Below are 18411 nucleotides of genomic sequence, written 5' to 3'. Positions count from 1 at the left end.
TTTAAAGGTGCTGCAGGGCTGTGGAGCTGGGGTTCTTTCAGTATTAGCTGTCTCAGGAAGCCAGCTTTGTTGTTCACACCTGTCCTGGGCACCTTTGCATAGTCAACAACTGAGTCTCTCTCCCATCAGTCACTCCTTTGGAAACTGCTCTTTCTCCTCTAAAATTAAGCCTTTGAGCTTTTGCTTCTCAACATTTCATACTGATAGTATCAAAAGGGCATTAACTTTCTCAGAAGTGACATATTAAGCTGAAGAATTCCGATGGTGTGATTTCAATGACCTAACTGCATGTCAGTCACGTTGCACGTTGAGATGGCCTCAAGCGGCTCCAACAGGGCAGCAATTGTGCAAGAAGCTGACACTTCCCAGCTTCAGTCATCAGCTTGGGCTTTCTACTCTCTCCCTCTGGTAGGTGAGTCTCATCTTGGCCCCAAATTCACTGGTCGTGGTCCCACATATAGAAGGAGTTAAAGGCAGAGGCACAATTCAGGGGCAGAGGGAGAAAATGGACTGAGTTCCCATGCCAGGAGTCATGCCAAGCACTTTAAAATTTCTCCTTTTAATCTACATATGTCACCACGAGTAAGAGTGTTTTTATCTTCATTTTATAGATGGGGACAGGGAGGCGACTATTAAATGTTAAAGCTGGGCCTCCAACCCAGATCTGTCAGATTCCAAAAGAAAAATCCTTGGATCTTTTTAAGCTTGATGCTTTCTTATTTTTTTTAAGGACGAAACACTGGAACTCTCCAGAATAAATTGGTACCTGGATCTCTTCCGAAGTGAGTTGCTCTTAGGAGCTTCAAATGAGGGTCTTTGAAGCCACATGAAAATTGATGAGTGGTTGTAATATCCAAGGTACCAAATCAGACACACTTGTAATTGTTCCCAATGCGAGTTTTCACCCCAAAGTTCTCTTCTCTCTCTCCTTCATTTTTCCTGAGTACATGGGGGAGAAAGTCATGATGAGGGGATGATCTGCCTTCCAGTTTAAAATCATAAGAATGGCTTGGAGACTTAAGAGCAGTGAGATTCTGGACCATTAACAACCACACTAACTTGCGGCTTCCTCATCTGTTCAATGGGGCTAATGACTCAACGGCTGTCTCTTCAGCCTACTGCAGAATATAGGGATGGTATCTGTGAAGCCCTTTGTAAACTGCAGAGTGCCATGTCTACTTTTACTGATTCACTCTTTCCATAGATATGGTGTACCTCTTTGTGAAATGTATGGTGTAGTGAAAACCAATGAAGAAAATACAATCTCTTGCCTTAATGTATGCACATTCTTGAATAGAAAAGACATTTACAGAAATAACTGTAAAAGAGTGTAGAAGAGAAGAAAACAGGCACCAGAACAAAGAGAAACACAAGATGCAGGTTGAGGGGGACCTGAGAGTTAAGTGAGGGGATTCAGAAAAATGGAAGAAAGTAGCTTAGTTAAGAGCGGTCTGGAAGATTAAATCTATGGAAGGTGGCAACTATTTCATTAAATTACGCATTCCTTCATCTATTACCAATTTATCACATGCTTATTACGTACTGGCTACTGTGCAAATTAGTGCGCCAATGTGGAGAGGTGAAATAGGGAATGCCGGCAGGCTGTCCATAGAGAAATGTCCAATGGGAGGCTGGAAATGCAAATCTTGCGTTCAGGAAAAGAGTCAGGGTTGGCCGATAAATTTCAGTCATGCTTATAGAACTGCCAGTTGAACCTATAGGAGCTGATGAGCACACCAGATATGCAGGTGAGATTAGATGGTGAGGGAAGGAGGAGGGACAGGGACAGAAACTTGTGGGGGAATCCATAAATATGAGGTTAAAAGAGGAAGAGAAGTCAGCAAAGCACACTAAAAAGAGTCTCAGAGAGGTAGGAAAAAAGGGTGAAAGTTGCTATGAAAAGGTAACCAGCTGCATCCCATTCTACAAAGTTCACTGATGACTGAGAAGAAACCACTGGGTTTATCAATTAAGACATTGTTGGGGCTCTATGAGTCAACATACAGCTCTCCCAAGTCCAGTACAAGTTACTATAATCATCTGATTCGTGGCCACTAGTAATCATGATAGAATGCCTGGGTTGGAATTCTAGGCCTGCCACTTACTAGCTATGTGACTTGGACAACTTAACCTTTTTTCTCTGTGCGCCAGTTGGAGACTTACTACTACTTACTACTCATAATAACCATATGAAGTACCATTACTACTTCATATGGTTATTAAGAGGATCTGATAAACATCATAATAGCACTTACCCAATAGTACACACACAATAGCACTCACCCACAATGGAACTTAGAACAATTATTGATATATGATCAGCACTCAATATGTGTAAACTATGACATGCAGGCCAATCCACCTAGAAAGGCATATTTTCAAAAGCTCATGGCCTCTGAATTGAGGAAGCACAGATCAGATCAGCCTCTTCAACCCCCGACGAGGCTCCCACTCATGTAAGGCACCCAAGGCTTTGTAATGGCACCCAACGCTATGGGCTGGCATGAAAATTGTGTGACTCACGTCATGTGCATCCCCAAGAAGGTGAGGCTATTGCTGCAAAGCTGACCAGTTTGTGGAATGTAAGGACTTTTCATTGATTAGCTTTGGGGAAACCACCGTAACAAGTCTTAAACATCATCACATTTGACTGGTTTGTAAGTTGTGGCAAGTGAACCCAGGTCTAACACTTAGGAACAAGGAAGAAAACAGGAAGATTTTGTTACTTGTAATCACAGCTTTTTACTCCACAGATTTTCTGTGAGTTAGGTTCAAAACATTTAATTCCACTTTTTCCTTCTATGTGGCACCTCATTTGTTACCAGGGTTTTACAGATGGAGACACATAAATGTGAAATGAATAGTCCAAGGCTATCTTCACCCACTACTCCCAGCCCTACCCTGCAGTGTGTAATTGTGGAGCCATGGACAATGTACCAAGGCAGCAAACATCACTGGCTTGAAGATGACTAGTAGCTGTGGTCAGCTTGCTGGGGACCCAAGCTCCTGAGGGTGCTTAAGAAGTGTGGGAGGACTCCTAAAGCTGTTGTTGAAATCTGTTTAGATTATGGGACTAGGAACGTGAGGAAGCTAAATTTACTTTACAAGTCAACTGGATTAGCACTAAAGTAATTTTCCTTGTGTAAACCCAATTTTAGGTAATGCATGAGCTAAATTTGGAGCAGGGGGCTGAGACACAGATTTCCTGTACTGTCGAGCTCTTGCAGATCTCAGCAGATAACAAAGCTATTATCCTGGCAGAAATGGAAGCATCCTCAAATCCTGTCAGATGGCAGCGTGGACAAAAATTACAACCAAATGCATTTTTAAGCTGATGCACTTTCTTAAGTCTGGCTCCTAAAAGCAAAACATGCTCTTCTAGGAGAAGTTTTAGTGAAAACATAAGAATGCTGCTGGTAAGGAAATCTCTAGGTGATGCCAGGGACTGACAACAGAGGATTTCTGAGAGAAGAAAGAGACAAGGATTTGGACTAAGTTTCTGAATGGAATCATTGTCCTTTTTGTTTTTCCCTTCTGTCTCCCTGCTTCACCCCCACACCTCTAGAGTTTCTTAGCAGGCATTTTGGAGGAAAAGATTGGATCAGAAATTCAGAAATTACCTGGGCTCACAAAAATATGGTATGAAAGTATTTTTTAAATGGTTTGAAGTTAAAGGTCTTTACTCCACTGCTCCTAACATAGTCTCTTAATTCCCTACCTACTCTCAGCCCCTCCAGCACCATCCTGCCTTCTGCTTCCAAGATACATGAGCTTTCTGAAGAGCTGGTGAGAATGTTGAAACTTCCTGGCCTTGGTTTCCCATCTGGTAAAATGAGGAAGACCAAAGCTTAACCCTCACAAGGAATATGTAGGCAATGAGCACTGTATGATTTAAGAGACCCTTGTGATAAATTGAGTACTAACTTTGAAATTACAAACAGAAACAACCCTCCTTAGTTATCCTGTTTTTCAGGCAGGAAGCGAGCAGAAGAAAGATGAGGATGGGAATTCAAAGACTTGCGTTTTAATCTCAGCTGTGATACTTGCCAGCTGCCTGTCCTCAGGGCTCAATGTTCAACTGACCTGAAAGCAAAACCCAGCTCTATACCTGATAGGCTGTGTGACCTTAGAAAAGTTACTTGCTGCCTCTTACCTTCAGATTCCTCATCATCAAATGGAGAAGGAAGTACTTGCCTCTAATGGTCTTCCTTCCCACTTTACAATACATTTATGCACATAAGATCTAGTTTAAAAAGACAATATGAATAAAAGAATAATTTGATTTTAGAATAGGCAAAGGAGAAAAGTGAGTTGCCTTCATTGCTTTGGATATCAGAAGGATTTACCCACCGATTCTAATTGCACTTGTTCATTAACTCCACGAATATTTGATTAAAAGTTATGTTCCTATTGTACATATGGAGAATACCTGGCCTCATGGAACAGATAGTGCTATGTGGTATGGACAAAGACAGGGAGACTGAGTATGCAGAGGAGGTCACGTGACCTTTTACTGGAGGGATATAGCAAAGGCTTCCTAGAGGAAGTGATGTCTAAACTGACAGGGTTAGCTCTGGTCTGAGTTGTATCTGTTGGTAGGGCTAAGTAATAGGACATTTGGAAATCAGAAGCCCCCAAAAGACAACATATTCCTGCCCATCCCACCCTACCATATAATAAAAGGAAGGGAGGAGGGCCTGAATGAGGTAACTCACACCTATAATCCCAGCACTTTGGGAGGCAGAGGTGGGAGGATTGCTTGAGCCCATGAGTTTGAGACCAGCCTGGGCAACAAAGTGAGACCCTGTTCTCTACAAAAAATACATAAATTAGCTGGCATGCTGGTGTGTGTCTGTAGTCCAAGCCATTTGGGAGGCTGATGCACGAGGATTGATTGAGCCTGGGAGGTTGAGGTTGCAGTGAGCTGAGATTGTGATTTTTCAGAAAGGATAAGTAACTTTGCCTACAGGGCTCTTCTATAGCACAAGGAAGATTCTATGTGTGAAGGTGCTATCTAGGCACTGTGCACCAAATTGTAAGTGCAGGAACGGAGCTCAGGGCTTGAGTCAAAAAATGTGATTTGAGCCCAAACTCTGCCACCTGCTCAGATTGCTCAGAAAATACCTTGGAGAAGTTACTTATCCTTTCTAAACCTCATTTTCTTCATTTATAATTCCAGCTACAGCAGCCTCACAAGACTGTGAAGATTAAAATAAATAAGAAATGTATAATTTTTAAGTAAACTTTAATATAAGCTGTTTTCATGCCAATCTTGTGCATTGGAGCTAATCAATAAGGTGTAGAAGATTTGGCTGCCTCTGCTCTGATAAAACTCAGAACAATAGTTGATGCCATGTCTCTCAAACTGGGGTATCTGTAAGACACACCTAGAGGTTGGACTAAAGATGCAGATTGCCAGGAACCACCCCCAGAGATCAGAAGTATCTGTGGAGGTTCTTTTGCATTCTAATTCCTGGCCCAAGCTCTAGAGATTGTGATTCAGTAGTTCTAGGGTGGGTCTAAGATACCTGTGGTCCTTTAAATAAATCAATTTCCCTGGGTTTTCTGGAGATTTGGATTTGGGAGGACCAGGATAGGGTCCTAAACATTATTTTCAACAATCCCCCAAGGGATGCTTATGACCCTGTAAGGGTGACCCATATAACAGAAGCTTGTTGAAACTTGTTGCCAAATGACTTTCTTCTGTACCTCTCTACACAATCTCCAGAACACAGAATGCCCCTTTGAGACCTCATCTCTCTGACTTTTCCATTTAAGACTGTCTTTGCTGAACACTCTTTTGCTCACTTGTTGTTTTAGAATGTTGTATTGGGGGGTGTGTGTGTGTGCATGTGGTGTGACGGGTGGACTGGCGGCTCACTCAACCTGACTTGCCTAGGCATTGGGAGCCCCATAGTGATTCCCACGGCCAGCTCCGCCCTTGTCACTTAACTCTTCCTGCCAGAAATAGAGTGCTGAATACACCCAGCCATTTGAATGTTCTGGCTAATTGAGATTTTTAAAGACTACAGTGACTTCACATTTTGTTTCCTACCACTTAAAGCTAAACAGTGACTTTTTTTTTTTTTTTTTTTTTTTTTTTTAGATGGAGTCTCGCTTTGTCACCCATGCTGGAGTGCGGTGGTGTGACCTCGGCTCACTGCAACCTCCGCCTCCCAGGTTCAAGCAATTCTCCTGCCTCAGCCTCCCTAGTAGCTGGGATTACAGGCATGCACCACCATGCCTGGCTAATTTTTGTATTTTTAGTAGAGACAGGGTTTCACCATGTTGGTCAGGCTGGTCTTGAACTCCTGACCTCAGACCATCCACCCGCCTCAGCCTCCCAAAGTGCTGAGATTACAGGCATGAACCACCATGCCCGGCCTAAACAGTGATTTAAAAACAAAACAAACAAACAAACAACACAAGTGAACAAAAAAACCCAGATGTTAAAAACATGATGCCCAAATCAAAACCAAAATTCATACAACCATATAAAATAATTAAACATGTCATTTATTCACCAGTAAAATGATTATGATTTAACGCAGAGCCAAACTCTGACCACCGATGCTGAATATTTATGACTGGCTCCCTCAGAACACAGAGGTAGCTGCAGAAATATGCTCTTATTCTACCCTACCTCCACGTGATGAATGATTATTTTACTTAGTAATAGAGTGAGTGAGACCGAATTTGAAAATACGTCAGAGGTGAGGCCCAGTAAAAGTATATTTATAAATAGGGGTTATTGTAATCAGCTCTAAGTGGGCTTAAAATAGAAATTTAAAAAGTAAATTGTTAAAAAAAAAACCCAATACAATCTTTACTAATCAAGAAAAGCACTCAATTTGCTGGCACTTTAAAGTGCATTCTGAAAATCTATTAACAACGCCAGACTTTTAAAAAAAGACCCCTAGCTCCCTTATTTAAACTTGTGAAAAGAAGGAAAAAAACACAAAGGTGAAACATAATAGGCACTGCATAATGATCACAAGGATGGAACAGCAAAGAAAATGAAAAAGGAATTTATGATGATTACCCCGTGAAAACTCTCTGAAGCACATAAAGCTTTTTAATCACCTAAACTAGCTATCATTGTTCATAATCATTCTCACGTTTGTATAGCACGTGACAGAGGGCTTTGTGGTTAAGAGAGTCTGAGACTTAGAGCCAGACATCCTAAGTTCAAATGCTGGCTCTGCTACTTACTGACCACCTGCACTCAAGTAAATTACACAACCTCTTAGTGCCTCACTTTTCTCATCTGCAAAATGGGGGCACCAACTACTGAAAAGGTTATTCTAAAAATTAAATGAGATAATACGTGTAGAACACTTAATATAATGCCTAGTACATAACACACACAGTAAGTGGTACCTCTGACTATTATTATTATTCTATGATCATTTCAACAACCATATGAGGAAAGTGTTACCATCCTTGTTTTACAGATGAGGAAACTGAAGCTCTTGGGGTAACATGACTTGTGAAACTGCATGCTTCTCCTCAGTGGCAGGGCGGGGACTCTGGATGGAGGAACTGTCAAGAACTTCTAGATCTCTGACATGCATAAACTGGCACGTTTAGAGAATAACGAGGAAAACAAAGTAAAACAAAAGACGGTACCTGTGTGCTAAGAATTTATTACCCCCACATCAAAAAACTTATCCACCACGATCAAGTCGGCTTCATCCCTGGGATGCAAGGCTGGCTCAGCATATGCAAATCAATAAATGTAATCCATCACATAAACAGAACCAGAGACAAAAACCAAATGGTTATCTCAATAGATGCAGAAAAGGCCTTTGATAAAATTCAACATCCCTTCATGTTAAAAACTCAATAAACTAGATATTGATGGAACATATCTCAAAATAAAAGAGCTATTTATGACAAACCCACAGCCAATATCATATTGAATGGGCAAAAGCTGGAAGCATTCCCTTTGAATACTAGTACAAGATAAGGATGCCCTCTTCTCACCACTCTATTCAACCTAGTATTGAAGTTCTGGCCAGCGCAATCAGGTAAGAGAAAGAAAAAAAAGCATATTCTAATAGGAAGAGAGGGAGTCAAATTGTCTCTGTTTGCAGACAACATGATTGTGTATTTAGAAAACCCCATCGTCTCACCCCAAAAACTCCTTAAGCTAGTGAGAAACTTCAGCAAAGTCTCAGGGTACGAAATCAATGTGCAAAAATCACAAGCATTCCTTTACATCAACAATAGACAAGCAGGGAGCCAAATCATGAATAAACTCCCATTCACAATTGCTAGAAAGAGAGTAAAATACCTAGGAATACAGCTAACAAGGGATGTGAAGGACCTTTTCAAGGAGAACTACAAACTACTGCTCAAGGAAATAAGAGAGGACACAAACAAATGGAAAAACATTCCATCCTCATGGATAGGAAGAATCAATATCATGAAAATGGCCATACTGTCCAATGTAATTTATACATTCAATGCTATCTCCATCAAGCTACCATTGACATTCTTTACAGAATTAGAAAAAAACTACTTTAAATTTCCTATGGAATCAAAGAAGACCCTGTATAGCTAAGAAAAGTCTAAGGAAAAAGAACAAAGTTAGAGGCATCAAACTTCCTGACTTCAAATTATACTACAGGCTACAGTAACCAAAACAGCATGGTACTGGTACCAAAACAAACATATAGACCAATGGAACAGAACAGAGACCTCAGAAATAACACCACACATCTACAACCATCTGATCTTTGATAAACCTGACAAAAACAAGCAATAGGGAAAGGATCTCCTATTCATTAAATGTTGCTGGGAAAACTGTCTAGCCATATGCAGAAAACTGAAACTGGATCACCTTTCCTTATACCTTACACAAAAATTAACTCAGGATGAATTAAAGACTTAAATGTAAAACCCCAAACCATAAAAACCCTAGAAGAAAACCTAGGCAATAGCATTCAGGACATAGGCATGGGCAAAGACTTCATGATGAAAACGCCAAAAGCAATTGCAACAAAAGCCATAAATGACAAATGGGATCTAATTAAACTAAAGAGTTTCTGCACAGCAAAACAAGCTATCAGTAGAGTGAACAGGCAGCCTACAGAATGGGAGAAAAATTTTGCCATCTATCCATCCGACAAAGGCCTAATATCCAGCATCTATAAGGGACTTAAACAAATTGACTAGAAAAAAATAACCCCATCAAAAGTGGGCAAAAAATATGAATAGACACGTCTCAAAAGAAGACATTTACATGGCCAAGAAACATGAAAAAAAGCTCAATATCACTGATCATTAGAGAAATGCAAATCAAAATCACAATAAGATACCATCTCACACCAGTCAGAATGGCGATTATTAAAAAGTCAAGAAACAATAGATGCTAGCGAGGCTGTGGAGAAATAGGAACACTTTTACACTGTTAGTGGGAATGCAAATTAGCTCCCACTAATTAAATGTAAAACTGGAACCAGAGACAAAAACCACATGGTTATCTCAATAGATGCAGAAAAAGGCCTTTGATAAAATTCAACATCGTTTCATGTTAAAAACTCAGAATTTGTGCCTGTTTCTTTCACTGTCATATCCTTCGTTCTTAGAACAGGAGCTGGCTCACAGTAGGTGCTCAGTAAATATTTGTGGACTGAAGGAAAATCTCAGGGCCCTTCTTGGTCAGGAGCTTGTACCATTAAGTCTCTACCTCCTCCCAACCCACCACGTGTGATGGGTTATTTAGTGCATTAGTTAATCCCTCCTTTCTTAATCAATTCCACATGTCCATATCTGCCTATTAATAAATTCCACATGTCCATATCTGCCATATCTGTACTGCTGGAAGACAGTACAGCAATTCCTTAAAGACCTAGAACCAGAAATAACATTTGACCCAGCAGCCCCATTACTGGGTATATATCCAAAGGAATATAAAACATTCTACTCTAAAGACACATGCACACATATGTTTATTGCAGCACTATTTACAATAGCAAAGACATGGAACCAACGCAAATGCCCATCAATGATAGACTGGATAAAGAAAATGTGGTACATATACACCATGGAATACTATGCAGCCATAAAAAAGGATAAGTTCATGTCCTTTGCAGAGTCATGGATGAAGCTGGAAACTATCATTCTCAGCAAACTATCACAAGAACAGAAAACCAAACACCGCATGTTCTCACTCATAGGTGGGAAGCTGAACAATGAGAACACATGGACACAGGGAGGGGAACAGCACACACCAGGGCCTGTTGAAGGGTGGGGGTGAGGGGAGGGAACTTTGAGGATGGGTCAATAGGTGCAGTAAACCACCATGGTACATGTATACCTGTGTAACAAACCTGCATGTTCTATATATGTATCCCAGAACTTAAAGTAAAATAAAATAAATAATAATAAAAAAAGAATTTATTACCCATGAAGGGATAGGATGTATATTACTTCATGCTATATTGCTTAGTAGAGGACTGGGTACACTTGTGACTTTTCCTTTGGACTCATCAGCATCCTCCTTGCAAAGTCCTGTCACACATGGCTTTAAGTAAAAATAATAATGATAAATAAAAAACCACCTACAAGAGGACAGCTCAGTGTGGTAGAGAGAGCTGCCCACAGCACGTAGGGTGTGGATATGAACTCTGACTCTTCCATGTACTAGTTTTAGGATCTTGAACAAGTTGCTTCACCCCTCTAAGCCTGAGTTTCTTCATCTATAATAGGGGATTAATAATAGTAAGGATGTTTTAAGAAATATCCTAAGGGTGATATAAGATAACACAGATACATAGCCTAGTGCAGAGTTTCTCAGTCTCAGCGCTATTGACGTTTGGGGCTGGAGAGTTGTTTGTTGGAGCAAGCTGGCCTGTGCACTGTAGGATATTTAGCAGCATCTCTGGCCTTAACCCACTAGATGCTCATATAATACCTTTCCAGTTGTGATAACCAAAAATGTTTGTAGACATTGCAAAGTGTCCCCTGGAGGGCAAAATCACCCTTGGTAGAGAACTGCTGACCTTGCCCAAAGCCTGGCACAAATGGGTGATCAATAAATGTTCATTCTTTCCCTCCTTTTAGATAGAAATTTTTTTTTAAAGTGAAGTGAGACACGACTAATTTAGAATCATGTTAATTCAGACAATGGGAGAACTGAAATCTGTATTTTCAGTAACATGAAAAAATTAAGTGTCCACAGTTATTTAGAGAACACTGTGTATTCACTTATGAAAACATACTATTTATAAGGACTTATGTGAAAGTCATTTACATTCAGTTAATATACTAAGTTCTCAAAGCCTCAGAAAACACATTTAAATCACCAACCATTTCAGGCAAATTTTAACTGATAATTGTAGTTAAATATATTGAAATGGCAATTACATATTTTTAAAGAAACAAATAAACTCTTTCTGACTTTGTCCTCTTACTGCAGATTAACTTTCCTTTAAATAAGCAGCTTAATGAAGTTTTGTTTCACTCACATATCTAAAGTAGAAGATATTTTATAAATGTTGCATTGAGATTTTCTAGTTTCTTACAAACTTTTTAAGCAGGAAATTCTTTTCCATAGCGAACCTAACGTCTCCCTGCTGCTTTTTTAGCCTGTTTCCTATTGTTCAAGCTTCATGGAAAATGAGACCAGATGTTCATAAGAAGAGCCTCATTGCCTCATTCTTGTGTACCTGGAGATTGTAAGTAACACCAGGCCTGGCCTGGGACTTCCTCATCTGGACCAATGATTCTCAACAGGGGGGTGATTGTCATCCCAGGGGACACCTGGCACTGTCTGGAGACACTTTTGGTTGTTGAAACTGGGGAGAGAAGGGTTGCTGGCATCCAGTGCGTGGAGGCCAGGGAATGCTGCTAAGCGTCCTGTAACACACAGGGCAGCCCCTGTAACCAGAAATTATTATCCAGGTTCAGGTGTCAAGGTTAAAAAATCCTGCTCTAGACCATGGCTCTGAGATGAATTGGGCAGCTGAACATTGAATTAACTGTTTAAAAAAAGTGAAGTCAATCAAACCCTACTTGTCTGGCTTTGAGATAGACACCTGTTGCATTCTTCAGGAAGTTTCTTCTAAGCTGACCTTTGTGCATATTCCCATCACAGCACTTGTATCACCAGCACAATGCTGGCGCACCGTGGACATGTAATAAAAGGCAGGTGAATAAAAGTACAACTATGAGACCCAACAATGAATCTCCAGGGTTCCCTTAACCTCCCTCTCTGGACACATCAATGTAAGCTCTGACGGACTGAGAGGGACTTCTCTTTGTGAGAAGAAAGGAAGTGTGTGTGAAGGAGCTGGGTTTGCTTGTCTCACCCTTCCGCTGTCTACACCAGGAGTTGAAGTTTATTTTCCTTCTTTGCCTCACACTGACAGGGATAGAGGCAATAGATTTGGTTTCATTTACCATTTCACTTAGTCGCCTGAAATGTAAAAACCGCACAAACAGATCTGATTCCATACTTTCCACACTCCTTCTTGTGGTGCTGCTAAGTGGAGCTGTTAAAACAAACAGGAGAAATGTGGAGGTCAGGGTTCTGCTACCTACTTGTAGTCTACTTAGCTGTTGGTGCCTCTGTCTCCCATTCTCTCCAGACCTCTCCCCATCCCTACTTGCACCTCTTGAGAGCAGGACCTTCTTTTCCTCATCGCCTGAATACAGGAAGTGTTACAATTATTAATGGGGACCAGCTCTTAATGTTTGGCCAATAACTATATAGCATACACCTAAAAGCAGGGGTCTGTAACAAGTTGAAAGGAGATGACAATTAATCGTAAAGCATTACCCAAGCAATTTCTAGGATGCCTTTTTACTCCTCGATTCTGCCAAACATGCTTCTGTCACAAAGCTTTTAGATTAGCCGTCCCGTTTGCCTGGAATTATCTGTCTCTCTTTCTCAGATAAACTCATGGCTCATTCTCTCACTTCATTCAAGCCTTTGCCCAAATGTCACCTTATCAGAGAGGCCCCCCCTAATCAACCCATGTAAAGTAGCAACCCTCTACCACATCACTCTCTTTCTTCTCATTGTGATTTCTGTTTCTTCTTAAGCAATTGTTCTTTCCTGGCATCCTTGAGTTCCCGCTCAAGAATGTAAGCTCCAAAGCAATAGAGCAGAATTTGTGCCTGTTTCTTTCACTGTCATATCCTTCGTTCTTAGAACAGGAGCTGGCTCAAAGTAGGTGCTCAGTAAATATTTGTGGACTGAAGGAAAATCTCAGGGCCTTGTTGGTCAGGAGCTTGTACCATTAAGTCTCTACCTCCTCCCCAACCTATCATGTGTGATGGGTTATTTAGTGCATTAGTTAATCCCTCCTCTCAATCAATCCCACGTGTCCATATCTGCTTATTACTTAGTGTTTATCAAAACAGCTTAACTATGGGCTCCCAAAGACTCCTTAGGAATGAGACAGCACCACGGTGAACAGAGACTCCCCTGTTCTGTACCCTGTGGCACTATTAGACTCTCCATGGCCTCAGGCATGGAGTCCCTTGATGTCCCAGTTTAAGGTTTTTACTCTACTGAGGGCATAAAACTCTTCCCTGTTTACTTTCTGCACAGAGCAGCCGAATGGTTTTTTCAGAACCATTGTAGAAGGTAAAAGTAAAAATTTCTACCCATAAAACTGTGTATAATACCCTCATGATTTCATCTGTGACCCTGAACCTTTCCTTTTCTCCAAATCCCTTTTATTTTTGTAAAAGAATGCACTACGCGCCAGCATCTGGCTTGTAAAAATAAATATAGTGACTGGCTTTCCCAAATAACTTGGCCTAATCATCGAGTGCTCCTGAAAAGACCCGTCTCCTGAGATGCAGCAATCTTATGAACGATCTATTCCATGGTCCAGGCACAGAGGGGGCACTTGCATAGGTTGAATTACATACCCCAGAGTATCTGCATTTAGAATGAGGACTAACTCTTGACTCCATAGAATTAGATGTTTTCCTGTTGTGGGTGGATTGCTAATGCTTGATATTCCCTTAAAACACATTTGTTATGACTCAGCTATGTGTCGGCTTGATCATTTGAGGGCAGGCACTAGCAGGGGGTTTGATATATTCCCAGATGAATTTTATGCCTTTTACTTAACAGCAAAATGAAGGCTTGGAGTATTTATCAGAATTAAGTGATGCTGATATAAAGTACATAGATATCACTATCTTTAAATCAGGGTATCAATTATTAACATTTGAGGATATTACTGATAGGCTCATTTTGTTTGTTTCCTGAGACAAGGTCTTTCTCAGACACCCAGGCTGGAGTGCAGTGGTGTGATTACAGCTCACTGCAGCCTCGACCTCCTGGGCTCAAGTGATCCTCCCACCTGTGCTTCCTGAGTAGCTGGGACTATATGAATGCACTGCTATACCTAACTAATTTTTTATGTTTTATAAATAAAATTTAAAAAAATTATTTTTTATAAATAAAATAAAAAAGGAGATAACAGTGAAAGAAACAGGCACAAATTCTGCTCTATTGCTTGTGGAGCTTACATTCTTGAGCGGGAACCCAAGGATGCCAGGAAAGAACAATTGCTTAAGAAGAAACAGTAGAGATGAGGTCTTGCCATGTTGCCCAGGCTGGTCTCAAACTCCTGGTCTCAAGCTATCCTCCCAACTCAACTTTCCAAAGTGCTGGGATTACAGACATGAGCCACCATACATGGCCAACTTTTTTTTTTTTTTTAATTACCAAATCAAAAAAAAGCCAACTGAACTGAATTTAACTCAACATCTATTGTGTATGATTTGTAATATTTTTAAATTTTTCCAAAAATTTAAAATAGCCAGTTAGCTGAACAATAAACTCAACCTTTTTTTTTTTTTTTTTTTCCTGAGACGGAGTCTCACTCTGTTGCCCAGGCTGGACTGTGGTGGTACAATCTTGGCTCACTGCAACCTCCACCTCCTGGGTTCAAGTGATTCTCCTGCCTCAGCCTCCTGAGTAGCTGGGACTACAGGCGTGTGCCACCATGTCCAGCTAATTTTTGTATTTTTTAGTAGAGATGTGGTTTCACCATATTGGCCAGCTGGTCTCAAACTCTTGACCTCATGATCTGCCTGCCTCGACCTCCCAAAGAGCTGGGATTACAGGCGTGAGCAACTGCATGCAGACTATTTGATCTTTATTTTCAACAATAAACCCACAAACTTAGTTAAGCAAAATGAGCATGTGTTGCTTGAAATTTTAATTATTTTACAAATAACTGTTAACTAAATTTACTGTTGGAAAAAGATATTACTCAATCTGTAAGCTTTAAAGCATTAGGTCAGGCAACTAATTTATTTTTATCATTATTTCTTTATTTACAGCCAACTAGAAAATATAAACGTTTTATTTTTCTTTTATAATTTCCAGTTGGAATGCAAATGCTCTGGCACAGAATGTTCCTCTGGCGGCCTCTGATGAGTTCAGATGCTCAAATGACTTTTGTCATCCCTCTCACGCCACCGTGACAAGTATAATAGCAGGTGGCATTGACTGAGCACTTAGCAGCTATTCATATTTACTGAGGGCTTCCTATGGACCAGGCACCGTGCTTTGCAACAAACCGGCATACTGGAAGGATCACCAGAACTGAACACAGATTTAACATATCAATCTGTGGGGCTTTGGCAAGATTCTTCACCACTCTGAGGCTCAGTTGCCTGATCCCTGACATGGAGGTAGTAACAGCAGTCTTGCCTGCCTCAGGGAGTTGTTTGTGATGACATGCACTGTGAGCAGGATATGGCTCCATGATGGGAGTATACACTAATGTGTAAGATTACAGGTTCACTCTTCAGCAGCCTCACTTTATAATCCCAGAAGAAGGCCTGCGAGAGCACAATCTCTGCTTCGCTTCCTGGTGTATCTATAGCACTGGGGCCCGCTAGTAAACATTTCCTGATGACATGAATAACATGTGTGAAAGTGCTTTATGAACTGTAAAACAGGGCAAAATTCCATTATATTATTGATAACATTAAATTTCCTTCAGCAACTTATTTCACCCATAGCCCTGATATTTATGTTTCATCATTGTTGGGGCAACGATTTATTTAGTACTGAGAAAATTATTTCAGGCTGATGAAGTCCTGAAGTCTAAAAGGATCTACTTTGGGTCTGTATCAATATCACAAAGCTGATTCTGCCCCACAGTCATCTGGGATGAAAGAAGAGGTCTGTAGTACCTTGGAGAACAGTGATCCCCTCTGGCTGGACTATGCAGGACTGATCCTGAAGAATCCCAAAGCCCTGGAACCACTATAAACAGGGAGGGGTGACTGAAAACTGTGACAAAATGGAACAAATTACACAGACTCATGCCAAATCCAGGCGTGCACCTAGCAAAGTGCTTTAAGTTCTGGGCTGCACTGGAGCCCTAGTTTGTGCTTGAGCTTAGTTTGCCTGAAAATTCTGGCATGTGGAGGGGCAGCAGAAGTGAGCCAGTGAGAGTCTTAAGAGAGACTGTGGAACCTCCAAGACCAGACCTCACACTAGGGGCCAAGTCAGAAACATGCTTTTCTATTTGCTGCAAGCACAAGTAAAGAACTTGTGGTGCTTGAACTGAACTGCACAGCCAGGCCTCTTCTTCCCCATTTCAGAGGGGGTTGGGGACTGAGTTGGCAGGGAGCCTACCTCTGGGTGGGGACTCAGTGCATCTAAAAGCACAAATACTTGTGATACGGGTCTTTCACCCTCACTACTCACTCACAGCACAAGCCTCCAGATCCAGTAAATCAGAGGCTTTCACTTTATTTCATCACCGCCCTGGAGTCTCCCCAAATTACCTGGAACAAATTTGAAAGGGCTGAAGTTCCTGTAGAGTGGGAGAAATATTGATTTGTGACAAGCACATCATCCAGGCTGAGGATTAAATATAGGAGAGTGTGAGGCAGATGCTAAGTCTTACAGATGAGTAGCAATTGTGTGTAAATTGATGGAGAATGCAGCCTTTTGCATAAATTTGTCCATGGACTAGCACTTCCTATATGGCAACTGCCAATCCTTCATCTCTCAAATCCTTCAACCTCTGAAACAAAACCCATCTAAATTCTCAAACTATCCACCACAGCTCACCTTCCAGAGGTTCTGGAGCTTGAGGAACAGGACAGTTGGGTTTAGGAAAATCGCTTTTCACTGAATGAGAACACTGGGTTTGGAAATCTGGCTTCCAGTCCCAACTCTGCCATAATCAGTTCAAGAAATGTAGGCAATTTGCTTCACCTTATTCTTTTCTTTTTTTCCCTTGGTAAAATGGAAATAATTATACCTAGAACCAAATAACTTTGTTCTAGGTAAAGCATTGTCTCAAGGCTTTATATATATATATATATATACATATGTATGTTTTTATATATATTTAAACATATATGTTTATATATATATTTAAAAAATGCATAAATACAATGTTGTCTGTGATAAACAGAATAAAGGCCCTTAAAAATGTGAATGTCCTAATCCCCAGAGCATTTGAATATGTTACATGGCAAGTGAGAATTAAGGCTGCAGATGGCTTTAAGCTCAGTAATCAGCTGACCTCAAAATGAGGAGATTCTCCTGAATTTTCTGGGTGGGTCCAGTGGAATATAAGCATCCTTTGAATATGGAGGAAAGAGGCAGAAAGTCAGAATGTTACGATGAGGCAGTGTTCAGAAGGATTCCACTGTCTGTTGCTGACTGAATTTGGAAGAGAGCCACTAGCCAAGAAATGCAGGCCACCTCTAAAGCCTGGAAATGACGAAGAAATGGATTCTCCCCTTGAGCCTCCAAAAGGAACTTTAATTTTAGGCTAGTGAGGCCCACTTTGGACTTCTGACTTTCAAAACTATAAGATAGTCAACAAGTTTGTGCTACTTTGTTAGAGTAGCCATTAGAAACTAATTTAGCAAATTGGGAAACACCACTCATAAGACTGTACCATTGTCATCATTGTTTATATTGTCATAATCCCTGACATCATCATCATTATCATCATCAAGACTTTATTTCACGGCTATTATTTAAAGACAAAAAAAAAGATGCTGGTGAGGTTGTGGAGAAAAAAGGAATACTTATACATTGTTGGTGGGAGTGTAAATAGTTACACATTGTGGAAGACAGTATGGTGAATCCTCAAAGATGTAAAGACAGAAATACCATTCGACTCAGCAATCCCATTACTAGGTATATACCCAAGGGAATATAAATCATTCTATTATAAAGACACATGCATGAGTATGTTCATTGTAGCACTATTCACAATAGCAAAGACATGGAATCATCCCAAATACCCATCAATGATAGACTGGAAAAAGAAAATGTGGTATGTATAATATAATCCATGGAATACTATGCAGCCATAAAAAAGAATGAGATCATGTCCTTTGCAGGGCCATGGATGGAGCTGGAGGCCATTATCCTTAGCAAACTAATGCAGGAAC

General features: G+C 40.6%; 1 protein-coding gene and 1 long non-coding RNA gene across 4 annotated transcripts in view; both read right to left on the bottom strand.

Annotated features, from left to right (window-relative positions):
- ROR1 (receptor tyrosine kinase like orphan receptor 1) overlaps positions 1 to 18411 on the bottom strand; it is a 410977-nt gene that overhangs the window by 66224 nt on the left and 326342 nt on the right. The window lies entirely within an intron of this gene.
- Positions 729 to 17231, bottom strand: LOC126935478 (uncharacterized). The gene is made up of 2 exons (XR_007719248.1): positions 13263 to 17231; positions 729 to 9694 (listed from the first exon to the last, which is right to left on the bottom strand). It is a non-coding gene; the product is annotated as an uncharacterized LOC126935478 (long non-coding RNA).

This window comes from Macaca thibetana, chromosome 1 (genome assembly GCF_024542745.1).
Source record: "Macaca thibetana thibetana isolate TM-01 chromosome 1, ASM2454274v1, whole genome shotgun sequence".
Taxonomy (NCBI): domain Eukaryota; kingdom Metazoa; phylum Chordata; class Mammalia; order Primates; family Cercopithecidae; genus Macaca; species Macaca thibetana.
The sequence above is the reverse complement of the archived record's forward strand: the minus strand, read 5'-3'. Positions and strand labels throughout refer to the sequence as shown.